Source organism: Stenella coeruleoalba, assembly GCF_951394435.1.
Source record: "Stenella coeruleoalba genome assembly, chromosome: 9".
Classification (NCBI taxonomy): Eukaryota; Metazoa; Chordata; class Mammalia; order Artiodactyla; family Delphinidae; genus Stenella; species Stenella coeruleoalba.
In genome coordinates this window covers 83,937,100-83,962,314 of record NC_137155.1, presented here as the reverse complement: position 1 = coordinate 83,962,314, position 25,215 = coordinate 83,937,100, and the positions used below count along the sequence as shown (strand labels likewise).

The 25,215-nt window shown below is 40.2% G+C and overlaps 1 protein-coding gene and 1 long non-coding RNA gene across 2 annotated transcripts in view; one reads left to right on the top strand and one right to left on the bottom strand.

Moving 5' to 3' along the window:
• The window catches only part of MKLN1 (muskelin 1), a 354,266-nt gene that overhangs the window by 268,441 nt on the left and 60,610 nt on the right, over positions 1 to 25,215 (bottom strand). The gene's annotated exons all lie outside the window — the stretch shown is intronic.
• Positions 1 to 25,215, top strand: part of LOC307191348 — a 60,109-nt gene that overhangs the window by 30,178 nt on the left and 4,716 nt on the right. Inside the window, exon 4 of the long non-coding RNA XR_013829712.1 lies at positions 15,519 to 15,631. This is a non-coding gene — a long non-coding RNA (uncharacterized lncRNA). The remainder of the gene's footprint in view (positions 1 to 15,518; positions 15,632 to 25,215) is intronic.

Here is a 25,215-nt window from a genome sequence, read left to right as displayed (position 1 = left end):
TCAACCAAGTCAGGGCTCTGTTAGCAAAGAGGAAGAGAGGAATGGCTATTGGGGAGGAATTAACAGTCTGCCACACTTCTCATTCCCAGCCTACCTGTCTCACTAAGTAGCATCACCATCTACCCAGTGCCCAAGCCAATAATGGAGGAGAGAACTTTGATTCCTTTCTTTCTTTGATGTGTCACGTACAAACCACCAGAAAGCTCTGTTGACTCCACCTCCCATATATACCCCCAATCCACTGTATTCTCCCATTCACTGCTACCATCCTAGTCCAAGTCACCACTGTTCACCTGAATTAGTGCAGTTTCCTCCTAAAGATCTCTGTGCTTTCATTCTTGCCCTGTAGAATTCATTGCCCATACAGAAAAACACTGCCTTGCTTGAAACCTCCTATTGCCTTCCCATCTCACCTAAAATCCAAATTCCTTCCTTTGATCTTCCATGCCTAAAAGGTCTAAGCTCTACCTGTCCAACTGCATCTTTTTGTTTTTAAATTTATTTATCTTATTTTATTTTTGGCTGCATTGGGTCTTCATTGCTGCATGCGGGGCTTTCTCTAGTTGCAGTGAGAGGGGGCTACTCTTCCTTGCCATGCCCGGGCGGCTTCTCTTGCTGTGGAGCACAGACTCTAGGTGCACAGTCTTTGGTAGTTGTGGCTTGCAGGTTCTAGAGCGCAGACTCAGTAGTTGTGGCACGCGGGCTCAGTAGTTGTGGCTCATGGGTTCTAGAGCACAGGCTCAGTAGTCGTGGCACATGGGCTTAATTGCTCTGCAGCATGTGGGATCTTCCCGGACCAGGGCTCACACCCGTGTCCCCTGTGTTGGCAGGCGGATTCTCAACCACTGCGCCACCAGGGAAGCCCCCAACTGCATCTTGTAACCACTTATCTGTCTGCCACTAAGTTCCAGCCACTTAAGCTTTCTTTCTCTTCCTCAAACTCAAATTCATTACCATCTTGGGGACTTCTGAACCAACTATTCTCTCCATCTAGGATGCTCTTCATTCTGATCTTTTCACCACCAGTTCCTCCTTGTCATTTATTATTTTTATTTTTTTATTGTTTTTTTGGCCATGCAGTATGTGGAACTTCCTCAACCAGGGATGGAACCTGTGCCCCCTGCGTTGGAAGCACGAAATCTTAACCACTGGACCACCAGGGAAGTCCTCCTCCTTGTCATTTAATCACTGTTCAAATGTCATCTTTTCAGAGAAGTCTTCCCTGGACATGAAAACTAAAATAGTCCTCTAGGCATCCATCACTTCATCCTATTTTGTTTCTCTGTAATGCACCTATCACTGTCTAACATTATCTTGTTTATCTCTTTATGTATCATGTCATGAAATACAACTATTTCTTTATTTTCCAACTCCTCCACACTAGAATATAAGCTTTATGAGAGCAGACACCTTGTCTATTGTGTTCACTGCTATAGTCCTAGCACCTAGATCAAGGTACATGGTAGACTCTCACTGACTATTTCTGAATGAATGAATAAATGAAGGGAAAGATTTATAAGTGGAAACTTTAGCAATAAAAACAACATCTGTAACATATTATCAACATCCTGAGAGTTATTCTTTATAGAGCAAAATCACTTTGTTAGTTAAAGAATATAAAATGTGTTATGCTTTAAAGAGATCACAATTAATAAGCAACACTAATTTCTCCCACCCAGCCTCTTTCCTCCTGTGTCTTCCTTTCGAAAGCTAAACACACCACATGTACTCTTAACTTAGCACTCTATCAATGCAATTATTGAATACCTTCTCCCCTGACTTCTTTCCTTTTGCCTAATAATATGATTACATTTTCTCACTATTTTCTGAAGGTCTGGGACAATTTAAAAGAAACATTTGGGGAACATCCTTCTCTCCTTTAATTTTGGCCAAGATTTCAAGAAGGGAAAAACCCAAATGTTCTTGGAAAAAGAGAGAAATACTTAGCATCTGAAATTTCTGCCTTCTTCTGATGTTTTTACATTTCTGTATGTGTTCTTTCTAAAGGCTAAAATCATTTCCACTCCCTTCACCAGAAGACCAGATTTTTCATCAGGCTGTCCTCCAGGTAAAATGCTAAAGTCAGAGAAATTAATACGCAATCCTCCTTCATCTCCCTTTCTATGATCCACTCAGCCCTTTCCACACCATCTCAATCCCGAGGTGACCCTTTGCAGGTGTAGGCTTCTGGATCAGCAGCTGGCTGGGCCCAAGGCTCAGCCTGCATTCTAGGCCTCCTGTGCATCTGGCAGGCCGTGGCACATTGAAATTGTGCAACAAAACTTCGGGACATTCACATTTACACTAGGGACACAGCATCTTAGTGAGGCTGATCCAGTATATTCCAAAATGCCCCTGTGTTTAGAAATATCTTCAAATACTGCTCATGAATTACACACAAAGAATCCCTGGGTTTTTGAACTTCCAGACTTGTCAACAGAAAGTAACAAAAGGATTCTCATCTTCAAAGTTCTTCAGTGAATATACTAAAAACAGGAATAGGGACTTCCCTGGTGGTCCAGTGGTTAAGAATCGGTCCTGCAACTCATGGGACACCAGTTGGATCCCGGGTGGGGGAACTAAGATCCCACATGCTGTGGGGAAACTAAGCCCACGCACTGCAACTACAGAGCCCACGTGCTCTGGAGCCCACATGCCACAACCAGAGAGCCCGTGGACCGCAACTAATGACCCTGTGCGCCACAATTAGAGGGAAGCCCGCACACTGCAACAAAAGATCCCGAGTGCCGCAACTAAGACCTGATGCAGCCAAAAAATAAATAAATATATATATTTTTTTAAAAAAACAGGAATAAACTGGTCCTCTATACTCACTGCAGCCTCAGCCCCTCCCGCTTCCTCACCTACCATCACCATCCCCCACCCCACACCCATGTCCAGCTCCACGTCTACACATTACAATCTCTTGAACATTGACAGGCTCCTGAAACACATGTCCCCAAACAGCCTTGCAACATTTTTGATCATGCATCAGTAAAAAATGTGGGGATGTGTAGCACCAAAATATGTAATTAAAAAATAAACCATATTCATATATATATATATATATTTTTTTTTTTAAGGAAGGAATAAAATAAAAAATAAATTCTTTGATTCAATACTGTTGGGAACCTATATCCGGATCATATCTCAGGTTAACTGGGAAACTCTATTTCCTCATGGTTATCTGAATTCTAAAGATATCTTCCCAAGATTACCAGGCCTGGTTATTCAGTCAAACACTAATCTAAATACTGCTGTGAAGAGATTTTGCAGATGTAAAGTCCCAAGTCAGTTTACTTCAAAATATGATAATCCAAGTGGGCCTGGCCCAATGAGGGGAGCCCTTTAAGAGAACTGTTTTCCTCAGTAGGTAGCAGAAGAGGAAGTCAAAGAGATCTGAAACATGAGAACGATTCCAAGGTGATTGCTGGCTTTGAAGACTGAGCAAACCAGTGAGAAGGAATGTGTGGGGCCTCTAGGGGCCAGAGGAAACAGGGACCTCAGTGCTCCAGGCATAAGGAACTGGGTTCTGCCAGCGGTCTGAGTGAGCTTGAAATCAGACTCTTGCCCAGAGCCTCCAGATAAGAGTCCAGCCTGACTAACACCTTGATTTCCGCCCAGTGGGACCCCAGGCAGAGAACCCAGCCAAACCTACCGGGTCTTCTGACCTACAGCTGTTGCTCCAACCCCAAAGTTTCTGGTAATTTTCTATAGAGCAGTAGAAAACTAACACATCCCTTTGGTTTTCACATCTCTAAATAAAAGTAATAATGTCTGGCTAGTCCAAGAAGCACTCAGAAAACAAATATTAATAAGATTAATTAATATGTTTTAAGTTGGAAAGAAATATATTGAATTATTTCCAAGAGGCTATGATTTTTTAACTAATTATAACACCCATTGAGGTTCAATCCAGGGCAGTTGGACTCTTTCATAGTAGTTAGGTTTGTTTTCTCATATTCATTGCAGTTGCAGGACAGGGCTAACTTTAGAAGCCATGTCATATGGGTTTAGAGCGTGGAATTGTAGCTTCAGGGGGACAAGATTGAACCTGCAGTGTTTTCATTTCACAGAACAAAGTGCTGCATTTTATAGATGCTCTACTGGATACCACATCTACATGTCAAATATAGGGATTTTTTTTTTTTTTTAGCTGTAGTTCCCTTTCTAAAAATCTTGACCTCCACCTTGACAAATACGATGAAATTCAGCAAGCTATATTCTGATCCTGAGAAAATTGTAAGAGAAGAGGCAAATGATGATCATACTTGTTTTAATAAAATTGATCCCTGAGATGAAAGAAAACCAAAAAGTGGGGCAAGAACATTCTGACCACATAATCATGCCGTAAGTAAACAGAGATACGAATGGTGCTAAGCCTGCCAACCCAGATTTCTCCTCTTGAGAATCATAGGTAACCGTGGAGTTCTCTGCTGAGCACAACCCCATGACCAGATCTAATTTAAACAAAGTGATCTGGAGAAGAGGAAGAGGAAGGGAGTCATAGTTAAGTAAGTGAGAGGCTGTGTACAGGGTAAGGACATTCCAGTCTGTGGGGGAGACTTTATATACAAAATGAGAAGTATAGCTTGGTAACTAAAAGCCAGAATAGCTTGATAATTAAAAGCTGCACAACCCTAGGCAAGTTACTTAAATTCCCTGAGCCTCAGGTTCCTCATGTCTAGGTCAGGATAGTTTTTCAATGTTCTTAGCACCTGGCCTAGGACATGGAGTCCTCAATAAATGATGGCTGCATTAAGATCATGCAATCTCATCTTTCCGCCCTTGTCCAAAAATCCTGGATAATCATCTCTATTCTAATGGACGCTAATAGCCCTGCTGGCTAGTCCGAAGCATCACGTTCAAAGGGAAAGACTATAGGCCAGTGTCCAGGCCAGAAGTCTAATGCAAACACTCCCTTAGGGCAGGGAGGGACAGAGACAGTGGGTCTGGCTAGGGGAAGCTGATTCCCAAGGCAAGGGCAGGGTATCTATTAGAGCCACAGAAGGAAGGACTGGTAGGCAAATATCCACAAATAAAAATCTTTTTCTAAAACAATTTTCTGGCCAATCAGTTGACAATGACTTGGCCATTGAAGATCATATTTTTCCAACATGGTCCATTCTCTTGGCTTTCCTAGGTCATTAATTATGACCATGTTTTCCCCAACGTGGAAATTCCCCTTGTACAGATGCCGCTGCTGGCCAATCCTTCTTTCCTGAGAAGTCTCCACAGCACAAAAATATTTTTGTTTTCCCCATTTGCCCACAGGGAAAATTTCCTCACTCTTTTTTTCTCTCCTCCCTTAAAGCCCTCTGGCAATTTCCAGGAATCTAAGTAAACCGGAATCACTTAGATCACAAGAGAGCCTTTGAGATGTTCTACTTCCAACACAGAAAAAAAAAAATTCCTGAACTTTAAATTTAACATTATTAAACCAATCTTAAATTAAGAGTTTTGTCTTTTTTTTTTTTGGTTTTAATAACCAAAGCGATGCCACTGAAATCAAAATACCTCCCACTCCTGCCTGAGAATATGTTCTGGGACTTGGAAGCTTGAATTATAAACAGAGGTGATTATTTTTGTATCTGGATCAAATGCCATTATGTAAAATGTGCTTCACACACATTAAAGCCCTATACAAATGTAGGCATTTGGCACCAAAGTGGGGATATGATGTGAATAGGGAGTGATTATTCAAATAATAAAAATTCGTTAGATGATTTGCGCTGGTTACCTATTCATCTTCTGGGTTTACCAAAGTGGTTTGTGCAGGGCTGACAACAGTATAGGTACTCCGGAGATATTTTGTTCTTTACAGAACATTCATCAGGAAGCATTTCTATGCCAGAAACTAAAGTTAGTTGGTGGGGAGAGGGCGGTAGAGTGATGAATCAGACTGGGTCTCTGCCCTCAGGTCTTTATAATCTAGTAAAGAAGGTATAAAGTACATACTAGCTCGGTGGTTCTCAACCAGGGACAATGTCGCCTCCCCCCTCCACCCCCAAACCCACCCCTGGGATATGTGGCAATGTCTGGAGACGTTTTTGATGACCAGAACTAGAAATGGGGGCGCTACTGGCATCTAATGAAAAGAGGCGAAGGGTGCTGCTAAACATCCTACAATGTACAGGACAACCTCACACCACAAGAATTATCTGATCCAAAATGCTAACAGTGCCAAGCTTGAGAAACCCTCAACTAGCTAAATTACCTAGAACAAAGGGCTGGTTGATTGACTGATTGATTGATTGATTGATGATTGTTGGTGTTGGTCCACATGGTAAATGACTTTCACCCTAACAACCCCAGTCATTTTGAATTTGCGCCTGTGCCTAACCCATTATAACTGTTCGATGTCTTTTGAATGAATGAGTAAATTTAGACAGGTGGTGAATAAAGCATGAGATACAGTGTCACTAGGCAAAATGAATGATAATTTAGAGTGAACTGTTAACTCAAGAGGACAAAATTTTTCTAGCATGACGCCAAGCATATAGTAACTGCTCAGTGAATGTGAACTGAAGGTATTCAGATAACCTAGCAACACTCATTTGCTTAAAGCTTAAAGTGCACAATATTGAGGAATCTTATCTTTAAAGCAGTCCTAGCAGTAGCTTTTCTTCTTGGAAATACTTCGCTACAGATGGCTTGAGTGGCATATTGTACCATAAAAGGATAAAACTATGTATTTTTATAATGCAGCATTCAAATTTTTCACTAATTCAAATTGGTCCTTTCTCTAATGTGCCTAATCAGCTAATGTTAATGAAGTATGAAATTTCAAACATCCAAACATTGAGGAGACCACTTAATGAATTTAGGGAAGGAGGAAGAGTTTTGAAATATGGCCTTAACTCCTACAGAGAATGTGGCTCCTGCTCTTTCTATACAGTAAAAGTAAAAACAAATGGCATAGGCATGGACTTTGAGCCTACTGCTTGATTTACACAAGTATCAATAGTAAAAGAATGGTGAAGTGCCACTCTCAATTAAAATGAAATTATATCTTTAAATTAGAATATGTCAGTGAAAAAAATATTTAATGTACTAAAACTGTTGACACTTTTTTTTCTGGAAAATGGATCAGGTAGTCTTATATTCTAGTGTTTATGAGATAAACAGAGCTATTACTAGATGAAAAAATCAGTACTTTTGATTAAGCAATTACCTTCAATTGTGATATGCGGGTTACCAAGGAAATATATCGGCTTTCCTCTTCCACCTATTTGACCTGCATTTTCTCAATGTAAGTTGGTAAGTCAGGAAATGGCATCTAATTTTGTATTAGCATTAGTCAAATGTAAGTAGGAGGGCAGTGCTAGCATAAAAATTTTAAATAAAAATAACTGGGATAATCTGCCATTTGGATAATCAGCATCAATGTTCCCTGAATTTAACACACATAATGGAGACCACAATGTCCCTGCTTTTTGCAACATAAAGGAACAAAATTTCCTTCAAATTTGAAAATTTCCAGCTAAGTCTTTGCCCAAATGTGAGTTTAATGAGGTAGTTTAGGAGTAGGGGAGGAGGAATTTTACTCCTCCCTTTCCATAAAGAAACAAATAAAAATTACTTCAGCTCTGCAAGAGAAGGAATCTTACGGGATACGTTCACTAATAGATGAAGTTAACAGTGACACATGTAAAAAAAAAAAATCAAAGATGAGACAATTAAAAGAATAAACCTTGGGGCTTCCCTGGTGGTGCAGTGGTTGAGAGTCCGCCTGCCGATGCAGGGGACACGGGTTTGTGCCCCGGTCCGGGAAGATCCCACATGCCGCGGAGCAGCTGGGCCCGTGAGCCATGGCCGCTGAGCCTGCGCGTCTGGAGCCTATGCTCCGCAACGGGAGAGGCCACAACAGTGAGAGGCCCGCGTACCGCAAAATAAATAAATAAATAAATAAATAAACCTTGGCTCAGGGAAATATTTAGTATGCTTAGAGAAAGAGGCATAACCAGTAAAAATGGGCCTTGATGTGCCATATAAAGGTCTCCCCATTATTGAATAGTTTTACTTATAATGAAAAGCAACCCATTCTTTATTCTTCCTGTAGGGGAAGGAGGGTTGGCTAAGCAAGAATAATATTCTTAGAAGGGTTCTAGATCAGAACCCTTCTAAGGAGTTCTAAGCAGAGTAGGAGGATATTGACCTCACCTTCTCCCTTGGACACACCAAAACTACAACTACACAAAGACCAACTATCTCTGAAACTGACCTGAAAACCAGAAGAACAGATTTTCTACAGCTAAGGATATAAAGAAAAGGCCACACTAAGATGGGTAGGAGGGGCAGAGATGCACTCTAGTCAGAACCCACTCCCCTCGTATGGCGACCCACCATCAGGAGGGAAATCACAAGTCACAGAGCTCCCTCCCTAAGGAGGGAGGAAGCCAAGCCGCCAGGGGACCTCCACCAGGAAGATGGGCCCCCATAATGTCTGGCTTTGAAAACCAGCGGGGCTTAATCTGGGAGAGGCAGAGGGCTGTGGCTCTCTAATACATGACTATTATTATCCAACTATAAAAAAAAGAATGAAATCTTGCCATCTGCAACAACTTGAATGGACCTAGAGAGTATTTTACTAAGTGAAACAAGTCAGACAGAGAAAGGCAAATACCATTTGATTTCACTTATATGTGGAATCTAAAAAACAAAACAAATGAACAAACAAAACAAAAGAGAAACAGACTTATAGATACAGACAACAAACTGGTAGTTGTCAGAGGGCAGGTAGGTAGGGGGTTGGGTGAAAAAGGTGAAGGAGATTAAAAGGTACAGACTTCCAGTTAAAAAACAAATGAGGGGTGGAGTGATTGGGAATCCCTGGTGGCACAGTGATTGGGAATCCGCCTGCCAATGAAGGGGACAAGGGTTCGAGCCCTGGTCTGGGAAGATCCCACATGCTGCAGAGCAACCAAGCCCGTGCGCCACAACTACTGAGCCTGTGCTCTAGAGCCCGCGTGCCGCAACTACTGAAGCCCGCACGTCTAGAGCCCGTGCTCCGCAACAAGAGAAGCCACCGCAATGAGAAGAGAAGCCTGTGCACCACAACGAAGAGTAGCCCTTGCTCGCTACAACTAGAGAAAGTCCGCGAGCAGCAATGAAGACGTAACACAGCCCAAAAAAAGAGTCATGGGGATGTAATGTACAACATAGGGAATATAGTCAATAATACTGTAGGAACTTTGCATGGTGACAGATGGTTAACTAGGCTTATCGTGGTGATCAATTCGCAATGTTTATAAATGTTGAACCCCTGTGTTGTATACCTGAAACTAATATAATATTGTTTGTCAACTGTATTTCAGTTAAAAAACATATTCTCAGGTGAATATTGAAGTGGTGGGTGTGGATTGAAGAGTGTGTATGTGTATTTGCCTTTACTGATGAGCAGGAACTTAACTATAAGAGCAGGCAGAATCTCCTGTGCCAGGAATAATGTGATTTCCATAAATCCTGGCACCTGCTGGATTGAGCTCCTGCTACAGCCTTTCTGGCCTGAAGCAAAGACAAAATGACTGGTTCCTCACCCGGGAAGACCAAGGTGCTGTGCATCTGCCTTTTCTTTTCCCCACCCCTGCCCCATGGAAAGCTGTTTTCATGGGAATGAAATATATTGCCAAGATATGGAAATATATTTGTGTATTCAAAGAACCACAAGTAGATGGTTTTGCCGGAGTATTTGCTACAAGGGAAAGAATGGTGAGAGTGTAGGCATCAGATGATAAATAAGTAGAAGTGTTTTTCAAACTATAAAGTGCTAGACAAGATTTTAGGTTTGCCTATCATTTCCTATTCCAAAGGTGATGTTCAAAATTTTTAATAACTGGTAGACCGCCAGCACTGGACAATCAAAATAGATGTCCAATTAAGCAGAATGGACACTTTGCCATAAACAACTGGAATGGCCAAACTAATACGTACCAGCTTAGTATCAACTCTGATTATTTTATATGGTCATGAGAGTCAGCGTAATGTTGATTTGTAAACTGAAAGCATTATGGAAACATATCTTGTTGTAATACGTTTTAGATGCAGCCAGATTGAGGGTCAGATCACAGAAATATAGATGAAATAAAAGTATCTGCTTATTTCTATTGAACTCACATTCTTATAATTGCTTATGGACTGATCATTCTTCCTCACTTCACTTCTCATCACTTTTCAGATGAACTAGACATTTTTAAAAATCAGGTTTGGGGTCTTTTTAGACCATCATCAATAAGACCATGTTTAGCTGCCTGAGTGCAAGTTGCTTTTTAAAATTCTAAGATATCTCTTATTCCCATATCTGGAATAATATTCCTGTAACATTTGTGACAGTTATTTTTAGGTGGTGGAATGTGGGGTGGTTTTTGTTTTCTTTCTTGTATTTTTTTGTGTGGTTTGAAATTTTTCATAGTTTTTCTTTACAATTCATTAAAATAATAATCATTAAAAGAAACCTCTCCATTCTATTTACTTAGCCAAAATTATAGTTCACAGTCTTCTATCCTATTAGCTAATTGATTTTCTAAATTTGCTTCCCTAAAACTCAACAGCATTTTCACCATTGCAATTCAGCTTAAAAGACTCTCGCATATGGCCAATGTAAAAAGGCAGGATATCTGTTTCTGGAGGGCACACTATCTTTGAAGGATTTTCTTTTGTTATTTTTGTTCTTTGTGTTGTCACACCTAGTTGTTTCAGAATACTGCTGAACTCTCCAATTTCCTTTGAAAAGAATACCATTATATGGTACAATTTAGACAACTTGGGAACACATTTCTCAACTTAGATAGTATTTGTAAATTTTGGAAAGATCCCTCAGTAAGGTAATCTGAGGAACTTTCTTTTGTTGTATGGGTGTCAGAGTGACAAAAGGGGATGAATTAGGAAGAGACTCGGGAAACACTGTGCTACTGAGGCTTATACATTTTTTTTTTAATTGGGGTATAGTTGTGAGGCTTATAAATTCTTTACACAATTTTCCTTTTCAAGGTCTAACTCTTACGGTGTGATTGATACCGTGGACAGATAAAATCTCCAAAATGTCTTTAAGCCAAATGGTTCAGCCTCTCTTTACATTCCTCGTGGACCCTAAAGGGTTATATTTACTTGAGACTGGGGGGTCCTGGATCAGTAACAGAAATTTTAAAATAGTTGATATTTTAAAGGGTGGCAGGATTAGGAATAATTCTTTTTCTTTTTTTCCTTTTTGGCCTTGTGGTTGAATGCTTTTTGTGCCCTAACTACTCATCTATTGGTATAAAAATGAAAAAAGACATTTTCGATATTGGAAAATTTCAAGGGCAGGCTGGATGACTATCAGTTATGCTCTGCAAGAGACACATACATTTAAAGAAAACTTGATTAATGTGTCCTCTTAAGTTCCTTTCATCTTTAAATTCTGTGCTCTGAAGTTCACCCTTTAAACTTAGGGTGTTGATGCGCCATATGGAAAGGACAGGAGTCTCCTCCGGCCACCTTCCTCACTTTGTCTTGAACCAGCAGCTTCTCAGAAGGTGGCAGCTCTGAGAATTAAACAGGAGATGAAGTGGGTGGGAAAATATTCCTAAGAGACTCGGAGCTGTCCAGCAGTCAAAGGACTAACTAATGAGGTTTAACGGCAATTTGGAGCAGAGATTCAGCTATGTGTACATGTATTCAGTATGCTTACATGTATGTAGAAGTATATGCCTACCCAGCCCCATCCTGAGGAGATTTTTCCTGCTTTCTATATTGCTTTTCATTTTAGATGAGGTCGGTTGTCTTTTAAATTGTGTAGGAAAAAGGAAAGTAATAATGTACAGGGCAAGATAGAAGAAGAGTTGAAGAGGAAGGCAGGCAAAAATAGGACTATTACGCTGTACAAGCAGTCTTTCAGCTGTTAATTTAAGCTCTTTAGACACACACACACACAATATGTAAACATGCCTTATAGTATTGAACCCAATAGATGGGTTCAATTCTATAGCAGCTTCATTATTTATATTTTGCAATCAGTAATACAGTCATTGTATCACACCATTTGAAAACAAAAATATGTCGAGTTTTAGCTTACAAAGACTTTCCAGAGTGTATAACTTTAAAAAAATCTTAAATAACGTAAATTTGGCTTAAAAAGGTTGCCTTCATTTTCTCTTTGCAAGTGGCAGATGCATTCACTTTGATGAATTCCCACTTGATGGAGGTTTTGAAGACTTATTAAAAAAAATCTTTAAGCATGTTTATAATTTTCTTATAAGTGGCTGGATACTATTCCTCTTTTATATTTTCTTCTGAAAGGAGGAATCAGTGTCTCCACAGACATCCCAGATTTCAGAAGAAAGGGTATTGGGAAAACATCTCATCCGATTCCCATATGTTAGGCAATTAAAAAATAACCCAGTTTGGGGACTTCCCTGGAGGCACAGTGGTTGGGAGTCCGCCTGCCGATGCTAGGGGACACGGGTTCGTGCCCCGGTCCGGGAAGATCCCACGTGCCGCGGAGCGGCTGGGCCCGTGAGCCATGGCCGCTGGGCCTGCGCGTCCGGAGCCTGCGCGTCCGGAGCCTGTGCTCCGCGGCGGGAGAGGCCACAACAGTGAGAGGCCCGCGTACCGCAAAAAAAAAAAACCAAAAAAAACCAATTTTATAGATAAAATAACTGAATGTGGAGAGGCTAACTGTTCCATAATAATTTGTAATAATTTTTAAATTTACAGAGTAATACATATTCATTGTAGAAGATTTGAGAAATACAAAACAAAAAAAGAAAATCAAAATCATCCTGGCGTAACTATTCAGATTCTGATGTACAGCCTCCTAAATACACATGTATGGTCATATACATATTTCATGCTCGGTATTTCTTTAAGAGAAAAAAGAAAAGACAAAGTGAAAGAGCTGTTTGTCCATCTGATCCTAACCTGAAATTATCATCCACATATTCTAACCATCTTCTTGATCATGTCTCCTCTACCCTTGGGCTCAATCTGACATTAGATTTAAATCAAGCGCCAGATTTCCTATTTAGAAAATAGCAGTAGGCTTGTAGGCAACTCCTTACCTTTCTTTTCCTGAATAGAGACCCAAGAAATTGTAAAGGAAATATGATACTGCAAAAATGATTTTATTTTTGTGAGGTAACATTGGAGGTCCCCAGGTTGACAGCTGCAAAGGCAGTCACATGTTTAACAGAGAGAAGAGCCCTGCAAGGGAAAAGTTAACTTTAGCTTTAAAAATCCATTTATCCTCCATGATTTCGATGGCTTTAAATTTGTCACCTGAATGCGATATTAACATAATCGTCTGCATTTCAGCTAATGAATGCACCTGCTTCTAAGACTTTATTTTAGCAGTTTTAATGAGCTCTTCAAAAGAATTTGCCTGGACTTACTGCACTGCTAGAGAAATAGCAGCTGTAAGCAACTAACAACACATTCAGTATCTGAATCAAGCTCTGTGAAGTTGTTAAACTTGAGAAGGAGTATCTATCCATCTGTCTGTGATAAGGGAAATGAAGCTGAGATGTAGCTGTGGCATTTGGAAAAAGCACTAGAGTAACTGGGTTTGGCCAGAGACCCTGTTTGGCCATAACGTATGGATCCCAAGCAATTCATTTAAGCTCTCTAAATCCCAGTTTCTCATCTATATAACAATGGTACCCATCTTATAAGCTTGTTGTAAGGATCAAATGCCTCACTTGTTGTAAGTACTCCATAATATTAAATTTTATTATAATTATTGTGTTTGTTAAGTAGATGTGACTTTAGGTGGATCAAGCAAGTTCTATTTGATTGGCTATAGGTTGTAAGATGACTCTTAGGTGAATAATTGCTCATTGAGACCAATAGTAAGAAAAAATCAAAACTGAGCTCTTTTGCTTAATTAGGAAATCTATTTCAATGCTGAATCATCATACCTTAACCCCACAGTGAAGATTTTTTTAAATCTCCTAGAAATTCTAAAAGTCCAAATCCCTAAATAATCCTATAAGCCATTTAGAATATATAAATATTATGTAATAATAGGATACTAGCATAGGTATTTACTTTTAATATATATTTTAATACTTTTTAATATCAAATTCATTTCATGCCTGTTACACTCTGATTTCAACACTACATTTTCATGATGGTAATCTCCCTCCTCTTTTTTCCCCATATGCTCCTGTGTACTTCATTTGAAAAGTAAGTAGTAATAACCCATCCAAAACTCAATTGAATGGAAAATGAAAAATAGGACAAATGTTGCTTTAAAGATACACACAGCAGATACATTACAGCTCAACTGGAGGTAACACCCTGGAATAAAGATTCCAGATCTCTCTCTCTCTCTCAGTCTCTCTCTCGGTCTCTCTTTCTCTGGCTCTTTCTGGAAAATAGGTAGCACAAAGGTGAAAATTCTCCTATTCCCACTTTATTTTACTTCAATTAAAAGTGAGACAATTACTCTGGCTGGGATGGATGTAATTTATTTTACAGATTCCTTTCCCCCATTATACCCTTCTGGCCAACAGTATTCCCTCAGTAATTGCAGCTAGTTCATCTGTTTCACCCCATATGCCACAATGCTGGAGAATCACTCAGGAGACAGGACCATCTTAGGGATCTTAACCACCTTCTTATAGGGATTTCTCTGGAAAGGCACTGAGTTCCAGAAACCACCAACTTGAACCTGCTGGAGTAAGTAGATTTCTGGTAACTGCTTGCATCCCCACACCTTCAAAAGATCCACTTTATCCAGACTTGCATGAAGCATCTTTCCAGAAGACATTTAGTTCTTCTCTTAGACCGTAGCTTTGTAATCTGAGAAAACAACCCCAAGGGAGCTCACTTCCAGCTGTCCTTTGACTGTGTTTTGCTACGGAAGGCAAGTTGGCCTCACACTGATGAGGACCTGTTGTCTATGGTCTGGCTACTCACAGAGTGGTCCTTAGAAGGGCACCACTGAAGGGCAGCAACATAATCACCTGGGAACCAGTTAGAACCATAGAGTCTCAGGTCCCATCCCAGATCTACTGAATCACAATCTACAGCTTAACGAGATTTCCAGGTGAGTCAGATGCACTTTTAGGTTTAAGAAGCAGTGGTCGAAGAGATCTGCCTGAGATTGTTTTTTTCAGCAACAGGACTCACCATCTCCTGTTCAAAGCTCTCTCCATTCACTTTCCACTTCAAGTCTCTAAACAGATTTCTCTGCAGTGCTACTGGGCAAACTATCTCTATTTTGGATGAGTTCCCAACCAGTGGGTCTTGTAGCAATCTGCATTTCTGTGGTTCAGGTGGTCAAACGCCTATATAGCACAGCCTCCCACTAACCAAACCATATCCATTCCCCTCCAAGTCATCTTGCCCTCCCTATTCCCACAGCTGTAGTGTTACCATGTTCATAAATTATTGTTAAAGAAGGAAATTACCAAAAGAAAAAAACTGTCTCTATAAACCTGCATAGTTTAGAGCTAAAGAATATGTTAAAATTTTCCATTGTGGAAATTTCCCAGCTACTGGGCTCTTTAGATTTTTTTTTTTTTTTTTTTTTTTTTCAGAGCTGCAAGCAAAGAATGGAAATTTCCAATTGCAGCATCAAGGGCTGCTGTTCTGCTGACTGTCTTGCTCAGTCGGGGTCATCTGTTTCTCTAAGACATCAAGGAATGCCAAGGTAGGTCTGAGAGAACACACACACTTCCTCTGCAGGAAGGAAGGAATGTCTTTGTGCTGCCTCCAGGCTGTGATGAGGAGAGGGGTAGGAAAGGTGACATGCCCTGCTCCGTCTACCTGAGTGTGAATTTTGTTGATTGTTAACCGCCTATCAGCAGCTTATCCTATCGTTCCAATGGCAGCTGGCTGGCAGGTCGTTTTTTAAGAAATCTCTCAGGTGGAGGGGAGATACAGAGAGAGCAAAGGAACCAACATTTGTTGAGATCTACTTTTCTAAGTACCCTGCCAGGTATTTAATATGTTATATCACTTAACCTTTTTGTGGCCCGCCCAAGGTTAACTTCTGACTTTCTGCACACCAAATTTTGAAAGTTTCATCTGTCCTTCCTGAGACAGCCTTACCTCTCCCAGACCCGCCCAGAGGCTGGTTATCTTCAAGCATGCTGAAAGTTTCGTCCCCATCTCTTCAATAATGTCAACAGCTCGGTTCTTTTTCACTGTATCTAAGTTGAAATAGATTTCCCTTCACAGCTGGTCCTGATGTCTGAGTCAACAGGCATCTAATAGCTCCCTAAATTCTGTCATGTACCTCCCCATGCACAACTGTTGCTACAACAGAAGTCTGATGGTGGCAGCTCCATGGAAGGCCACGTGTAAAGGTGTCAGCTTCTTGTGAACAAGGCTTAAGCACGCTGACTGGCTCTAGGCCAGAGAGAATATTCCCAAACCTAGGTTGTGTGGCTTTGTCTGAAAGGGTTTGGGAGTTTGAGTTTTGTTTTTAAGGCTTCGCCTTTTATTTTTTTTTGGAGCTTTGGGATATTATGAGTAGAGTCCAAATAGACTCTAAGGATTTAGGGTTACCTCTGTTCTCTTCTTACTGACAGCCCATGGTACCAGGAAAAGAAACATTAAGGCAGATTCCTGACATCACTGTTGCTATTTATATTTAACATTATTTATTAAGGCAACTTTGGTAATAATGAAGATATTCCAGCAATAAATTTTTAAAAGTCAACACATGGCTAGTGAGATATTTTTTATTTTTATTTTTTCCTTTTTTTAAAATTAAAAAAAATTTTTATATCTTTATTGGAGTGTAATTGCTTTACAATGTTGTGTTAGTTTCTGCTGTACAGCAAAGTGAATCAGCTATATGTATACATATATCCCCATATCCCCTCCCACCCTTCCTATCCCACCCCTCTAGGTCGTCACAAAGCATGAAGCTGATCTCCCTGTGCTATGCAGCAGCTTCCAGGCTAGTGAGTTTTTAAAAGACTGTTTATTCCATCTTTTCAATCATATCCATATCCATAGATAGCAATGTTGTCTTTGACCAATTTTAAAACCACCTGATAATGGAAGTGGAGGGGCATAGGAATGGTCAGCAAGAATACTGTAGGTCTGTAGTCTCAAAGGCTGTTTGGTTTAGCCATTGGTTACTTCTGTGATAACGATTTTCCTTACCCCCTTAACTTATTAAAACTGAGTCTGATTCCGTGGTGAAATTCATCAAGACAGTATTTTAATATGGGCCTGGGTCTCATATGGTATGTGCCACATTTCTGACAGGCTTCTTTCCACTCCTCTGCATCTGTCATTAGCAAGAAGATATTGGTCCGCTTAGTTAAAGACAATGATGATTCATATCTGTGGGTGGGGCTGAATAGACATATGATGAATACTCCTTTCCACTTTAGACCACAGAGACAACTTTGTCTTTTTTTAATTTATGGTTGGAATACATGCGGGCTAAGATGCCGATCGATTTTAATCATGGCCTCAGTTCTCTCCCTTCTGTTCCCCTCCCCCTTGCAACGTGACTTTGCAGCCCCTCCCTTCAAGAGTTAGAGTCTATTTCCCCACCCCTTGAATCTGGGCCATTTGACTTGCTTTGGCCACTGGAATGCAAAACCAGTTAAAATGTGCCAGTTCCTGGCTAAGCCTCAAGTGTGCAGTACTATTTTCTTTCTTTCTTGGAAACTGCCACTGCTGTGCGAACAAGCCCCAGCTAGGCTGCTGGAGGATGAGAGATCATAGTCATCCTACCTGAGACCATCCCAGACCAGCCAGTCCAGAGCTAACACCAGCTGATCACAAATGCATGAGCAAGCCCACCAGGATCAGCCAGTCCCCTGCTAGATTAACAGAACCATTCAGCCAACCCACAGTCTCATGAGAAATAGTAAATGGTGGCTATTTTAAGCCACTAAGTCTTAAGCAATAAGTTACGAAGCAGTAAGTAACTAATACAGATAACCAATTCCATTCTTTTTTTTTTCCTGACTGCCAGGAAGCTCAGAGTCAAATTTGAAGAGCAGTCACAGAATCTATGTTCATTGATTTATTCATGTTTATCGTACCCTTTATGGCTAAATGCAATCTTCTCTCTCCTTGGTAGTGAATTTAAAAAATTTAATAACCTGTTGTTTGCCATGTTGGTTCTAAATCCAAATCAATCCCCTGTTTTAAATATTTAGGTGGTTTTCATTTATCAGATTAGAAGAGATGACTCTAGAGCAGGGCTGGCAAACATTTTCTGTAAAGAGCCAACCAGTAAATATTTTAGGCTTTGCAGGCCACGTAGTCTCTTTCACAACAACTCAACTCTGCCGTGTAGTGCTAAAGCAGCTCTAGGCTACATGTAAACAAATGGGCATGGCTGTGTTCCAAAAAAGCTTAATTATAAAAACAGGCAGTGGATAGGATTTGACCCTTAGGCCACAGCTTGTTAACCCCTGATCTAGAGCAATCTATGTTACTATGCAAAAACATCTTCACCTACACCATGATCCCATCAACTTTATTGTAATTCATCTCAACTACTTTGAAAACAACAGGTAAATTAAGTGACTTTACTTCCTCTATCAGAAGACAAGAAGGGGCTGACAATAAAGCAATGCTGTATAGACTAACAGCATTTGTACCAGGGGAAGGACTATACTGAACAACTTAAAATTCCCTAGCCACTTAGTCCATAACTGGTTATTTAGCTAATGCTAAAGGCCAGGGTGACACAAGTGATGTCTCACTTGTTTTGTTTCATTTCCCAGCCTCTAATCTCAAATACTCATTTAACAAATGCACACTGTATGGGGCTCCAGTCGTACTTGCCTACTCGGAGCTCCCTGAACGTATTGTGCTATTTCACGCCTCTCTAGCTCTGCACACAATGTTCCTTCTGCCGGGAACACACTTAGCCCTCTTCTCTTACTGGCTAACGCCCACTCACTGATCAAAACTCAGCTCAGTGATACTGCCTCTTGGAAGACTTCCCTGAGCGCACCTCCACCTCCTCACCCTCAGCCTCCAGTCCGCACACTCAGTCTCAGCATTTATTCTACTAAATTAATAATTTAAATAGTTTATAATGCATATATGTTACCAGGCACTTTCTATGTGCCAGACACTGTTAAAGTCATTTAACTGAAACTAGTGGTATACTTGCCTGTTTCCCCAATCTAATCACACATTCAAAAACATATATTGAGTACCTCACAGTTCTTGTGCTAGGCACAAAAAGATAAATAAAACACAAGCCTATACTATAGAGTAGAAGCCCACTGAAAGCACACTGTGTCTTCTTTGTTTTTACTTCTCAACACCTAACAGTGTCCAGAGCAGAGATTTTAAATTAATATTAGATGAACGAATGAAAATAGCTAACACTTATGCAGTAGCTAATATGTGCCAGGCAACGTTCTAGGCTCTTTACATGTCTAAACTCATTTAATTTTTATAACGACTTATGGGGTGGCTAGTATAATTACCACCCTTTCACACATGGGGAATTGGAGTCATAGAGAATTTTTAAGTAACTTGCCCAAGGTCACACAGCTAGCACGTGACAGAGCTGGTTCGAGAGTCCACGCTCACAACCACTGGACGAAGTGAAAGCTTGAGTGACTCAGCATAAATCCATTGCCATTCCTGGAAAAGGAATTCAAAGGGTACACGTTTGATGACATAGATGGTCCGGTGGTAGCAGTTATGTGCTTGGACCTAGCAGTCAGATAGAATTGTGTTCACATTTGCCCCCAGGTGCTCAGTGTAAGTGACCAGTGCTGTTGGAGGTGCTGGTGGTGCCTCCAAAGCACACCCTCACATTCACACACAAAACGTTACAGCTACATCCTGAACTCCAAGCTGATTTCTCCCACCGCCTCTCCTCCTCTGAGTGGGCAAGCGTTGATGCTTGAGGGATGACTCCAGTACAGCTCTGCCAGCACGTGACTGCTGTTTTGACTTTCCCTGTGGCAAGCAGGATTATAAAGTATAGGGTTGGCCAAAAAGTCCCTTCAGATTTTAAGTAAAAGCAAGACACATTTTTCATTTTCACCAAGAACTTTATTGACCAATATATTCACCCCTTTGTTCCACTACCTTCTGCCATTTTCCAGGCAACTCCATAATTCCATCTTCCCAAAACTTTTTATCTTTTTGAGCAAAGAACTGTTCCAGGTGCCTTTTACAGTCTTCTAGGGAATTGAAATTTTTTCCATTAAGAGAATTTTGTAAAGACAGAAAAAAACGGAAATCCGAAGGTGCAATGTCTGCTGAATCGGTGGATGAATCAGAACTTCCCAGCCAAGCTGTAACAGTTTTTGCCCGGTCATCAAAGAAACATGCGGTCTTGCATTACCTGATGGAAGATTATGCATTTTCTGTTGACTAATTCCGGATGCTTTTTGTCGAGTGCTACTTTCAGTTGGTCTAATTGGGAGCAGTACTTGTTGGAATTAGTCGTTTCGTTTTCCAGAAGGGGCTTATGATAGAGGACTTCCTTCCAATCCCACAATATACACATCACCTTCTTTGGATGAAGACTGGCCTATGGTGTGGTTGGTGGTGGTTCATTTCGCTTACCCCACAATCTCTTCCATTCCACATTATTGTACAGTATCCACTTCTCATCGCCCATCAAACAATTTTAAAACAAATTGTTTGTTTTAAAAATGGAACGTTTTCGTTACATTTCAGTAGTGAATCACATACGGAAATACGGTCAAGAAGGTTTTTTTCGCTTAACTTATGTGGAACCCAAACATCAAAGCGATTAACATAACCAAGGTGGTACAAATGATTTTTCAATGCTTGATTTGGATATTTTGAATATGTTGGCTATCTCCCACGTGGTGTAATGTTGATTGTTCTCAGTTAATGTCTCGATTTGATTGCTATCAACTTCAACTGGTCTACCTGACTGTGGAGCATCGTCCAGTGAGAAATCGCCAGCAGGAAGCTTCACAAACCACTTTTGACACATTCAATCGGTCACAGCACCTTCTCCATACACTGCACGAATCTTTTTCTGCGTTTCAGTTGCATTTTTACCTTTTTGAAATAATAAAGCATAATATGCCGAAAATGTTGCTTTTCTTTTTCCATCTTCAATATTAAAGTGGCTACACAGGTCTTCCCTGGTGGCGCAGTGGTTGAGAGTCCGCCTGCCGAAGCAGGGGACACGGGTTCGTGCCCCAGTCCGGGAAGATCCCACATGCCGCGGAGTGGCTGGGCCCATGAACCGTGGCCGCTGAGCCTGCGCGTCCAGAGCCTGTGCTCCGCAATGGGAGAGGCCACAACAGTGAGAGGCCTGTGTACCGCAAAAAAAAAAAAAAAAAAAGAATCTGCCTGCCATTGCAGAGGACATGGCTTCAAGTCCTGGTCCGGGAATATCCCATATGCCACAGAACAACTAAGCCCGTGCACCACAGCTACTGAGCCTGCGCTCTAGAGCCCACGAGCCACAACTACTGAGCCCGTGCGCCACAACTATTGAAGCCCGCACACCTAGAGCCCGTGCTCCAGAACAAGAGAAGCCACCGCAATGAGAAGCCTGCACACTGCAACGAAGAGTAGCCCCCACTCACTGCAACTAGAGAAAGCCCGTGCGCAGCAACCAAGACCCAACGCAGCCATAAATAATAAATAAATAAATATTAAAAAAAATAGAATCCAAATGTTACTGTATTTATAGCCCATTTCATACAATTTAACATTTAGTTCTCTGTTTCATTATGTAAAACTTGCATGTTTCCAATCTAGATCATAAACTCACTGAGGGCAGGGATCTTTACTTCTTTTGAATCCCCCACAGAACCACACACAGGATGGAGGAGCGCAATACTGGTGGTCAGTGGAAAATGACTACAGGACCATGTTTGGAGGCTTGGGTAGCTTCTCTGCCCCTGCACATTTCAGCTGGGAATAAGGGCTGCAGGAAGCACATAAGCCTCTGAGATGTAATTTCCTCATCTTAAGATTGCCCTGCTTACCTTACCGGTTTGTTGGGAGGATCAAATAAGATAACGTATGTGAAAGTATTTTGTAAACCAAGATTTGCTAGCTACAGAAATGTAAGAAATCTTCAGAAGAGGCACTTAGTAAATATCTGATTCATTTTTAATGATAAGGCATTGTCTTACCTTCTCCCCTACATTCTGTTCCTTTAGGGGATTATTTCTCAGGATTTATTTTTATTCGAGTGGCAAAGCCACTCCACATCTTCCTGAAGCTGTGTGAAATGTCCCTTACTGCATCTCACCCCATAGTTACCTTAAAATTTGATTGAAGTCTAAGCAAACCAACCAAAAAAGTCACAAAGCATGCCATGGTCACATCTATCACACAGGGCTCCAGGAGATCAATGCATTTGTAACCCACTAGGGTTTCAGAGACTTCCTTGTGCTATATCGGCTCACTCAAATTGTACCCAAGGCAAGGATTATGTATATTTCTATATTCTCGCACATACTTGATACAGGTGACTGGCAGATCATTGCTCTAAGCCCAGGGCAGCTGAGAAGAAAATGAAAAACATGACACCTTGTATGAGAAATTTTACAAAGAAATGACACTATGAGACAGACTTTTAGAATTATTCATTCATTTATAGTCTTTATTTTCTATTTATTCTTAGCAGAGGAAACAATCTCCTTGTAGTAATAGAATTCTATATGATACATTAGAAAAATCTTTTTTTTAAAACATCGTTATTCCTCAAATGCTTCTGGAAGATATAAAGTTTAGTTGTGGGGTTTCTTCTCTAAATGAGAACCGAGGGAAAAACGGAGATGCTAAGACAGAAAATAAGTTGTATATTCTAGGGATTAGCTTATATAGATTTCTGATTCCCTATCTAATACTCTGGATCCACATAATGTGAAAGTAAAAATAACTAGAGAACTGATGACTTGTTTCTGGTAAGCGTTGTCATCTCTTACTGACATTTTAAAATTTTATTATCTTCAATTAATTCATGAAAGCTATGCAAGCCTGTTTTTTTCCAGGTTCAGTCATGGAGTATCAACTGTAGGACTTACATACAGGGTTGAAGCATTTTATTGGCATATTGAATCCAGACCAGTTCTGAACTCCAATGATGAAGATATTTATGATGCTCTTTTTATGCAGCATAAAAAGAGGAATCTCTTTTTCAGAACTAACCAATCTAGAACAGTTTTCTGAAACCTTATTTTCTTTCCAAGTGTTTTTATTATGGAAAGTTTCAAACATAAACAAGGTAGAAAGAAGAGTAAAAATGCACCCAACTTCCATTCTTCTGAACCTATCATCTAGCTTCAACATATGATCAATCTTGTGAAGCCTGATGTTCACTCAACATTAGTAGCCAGTAAAATTAAACTCACTTTATATGCCAATAAATTTTAATGCTCAGATACAATAACATGTTTATTTACATATATTTTCCTAAAATAATTTTATTTTCATCACACATTTTTCTTTCTCACTCTTAAGTTTCTCTCACTTCCCCAGGGCTGAAGTGAGGCCAGCCCCTTCCATAGTCAATACTGGAGGAAAAATACTTAAGAAGAGAAAGAAGTGGTAGATTTTAAGTGTATTAATCTGTTACTTATTCTCTTCCTGTGACACCACGCCTTGCTCCGCTTGCCTAAAATGTTACAGGAAAATAGTGATGATGGAAAGGAAACACTTCCAACAACAGAACTGATACTTTGTCACTTTGCTCCATCACTATATAACAAGTGGCAGAATGAGGGGGTCATTCCATTCTTGATACTGAAGGGAGTGAGAGCCTCAGGGGCAAATATTACAACCCAAGTGTTTCAAGGTGGAGAGTTTGTTGTACCTAACAGGTTACTTATTTATTTGATTATATGTATAAATAAATTTTTGCAGAATACAAATAGTTTGCTGTATAGAATTATTATTCTAAGATTTATCAAAATGTATACAATTTGTAGCCAAATCATATCCATAGGGAAACTAAAATAATAATTTTTTTAAAAAGACATAAATTAGAGAGGGTAGACAGCAGAAGCAAGAAGAATTACAATTCTGCAGCCTGTGGAAGGAAAACCACATGCACAGGAAGATAGACAAAATGAAAAGGCAGAGGACTTTGTACCAGATGAAGGAACAAAATAAAACCCCAGAAAAACAACCAAATGAAGTGGAGATAGGCAACCTTCCAGAAAAAGAATTCAGAATAATGATAGTGAAGATGATCCAGGACCTCGGAAAAAGAATGGAGGCAAAGATTGAGAAGTTGCAAGAAATGTTTAACAAAGACCTAGAAGAATTAAAGAACAAACACCTAGAAGAATTAAAGAACAAACAAAGAGAGATGAACAGTACAATAACTGAAATGAAAAATACACTAGAAGGAATCAATAGCAGAATAACTGAGGCAGAAGAACCTCCGTTCTTCTGAGGTTGACCTGGAACAGAATGGTGGAATTCACTGCCATGGAACAGAATAAAGAAAAAAGAATGAAAAGAAATGAAGAAAGCCTAAGAGACCTCTGGGACAACATTAAACGCAACAACATTCACATTATAGGGGTCCCAGAAGGAGAAGAGAGAGAGAAAGGACCCAAGAAAATATTTGAAGAGATTATAGTTGAAAACTTCCCTAACATGGGAAAGGAAATAGCCACCCAAGTCCAGGAAGCACAGAGAGTCCCAGGCAGGATAAATCCAAGGAGAAACACGCTGAGACACATAGTAATCAAACTGATAAAAATTAAAGACAAAGAAAAATTATTGAAAGCAACAAGGGAAAAACAACAAATAACATACAAGGGAACTCCCATAAGGTTAACAGCTGATTTCTCAGCAGAAACTCTACAAACCAGAAGGGAGTGGCAGGATATATTTAAAGTGATGAAAGGAAAGAACTACAACCAAGATTACTCTACCCAGCAAGGATCTCATTCAGATTTGACAGAGAAATCAAAAGCTTTACAGACAAGCAAAAGCTAAGAGAATTCAGCACCACCAAACCAGCTCTACAATAAATGCTAAAGGAACTTCTCTAAGTGGGAAACACAAGAGAAGAAAAGAACCTACAAAAACAAACCCATAACAATTGAGAAAATGGTAATAGGAACATACATATCGATAATTACCTTAAACATGAATGGATTAAATGCTCCAACCAAAAGACACAGTCTCACTGAATGGATACAAAAACAAGACCCATATATATATGCTGCCTACAAGAGACCCACTTCAGACCTAGGGACACATACAGACTGAAAGTAAGGGGATGGAAAAAGATATTCCATGCAAATGGAAATCAAAAGAAAGCTGGAGTAGCAA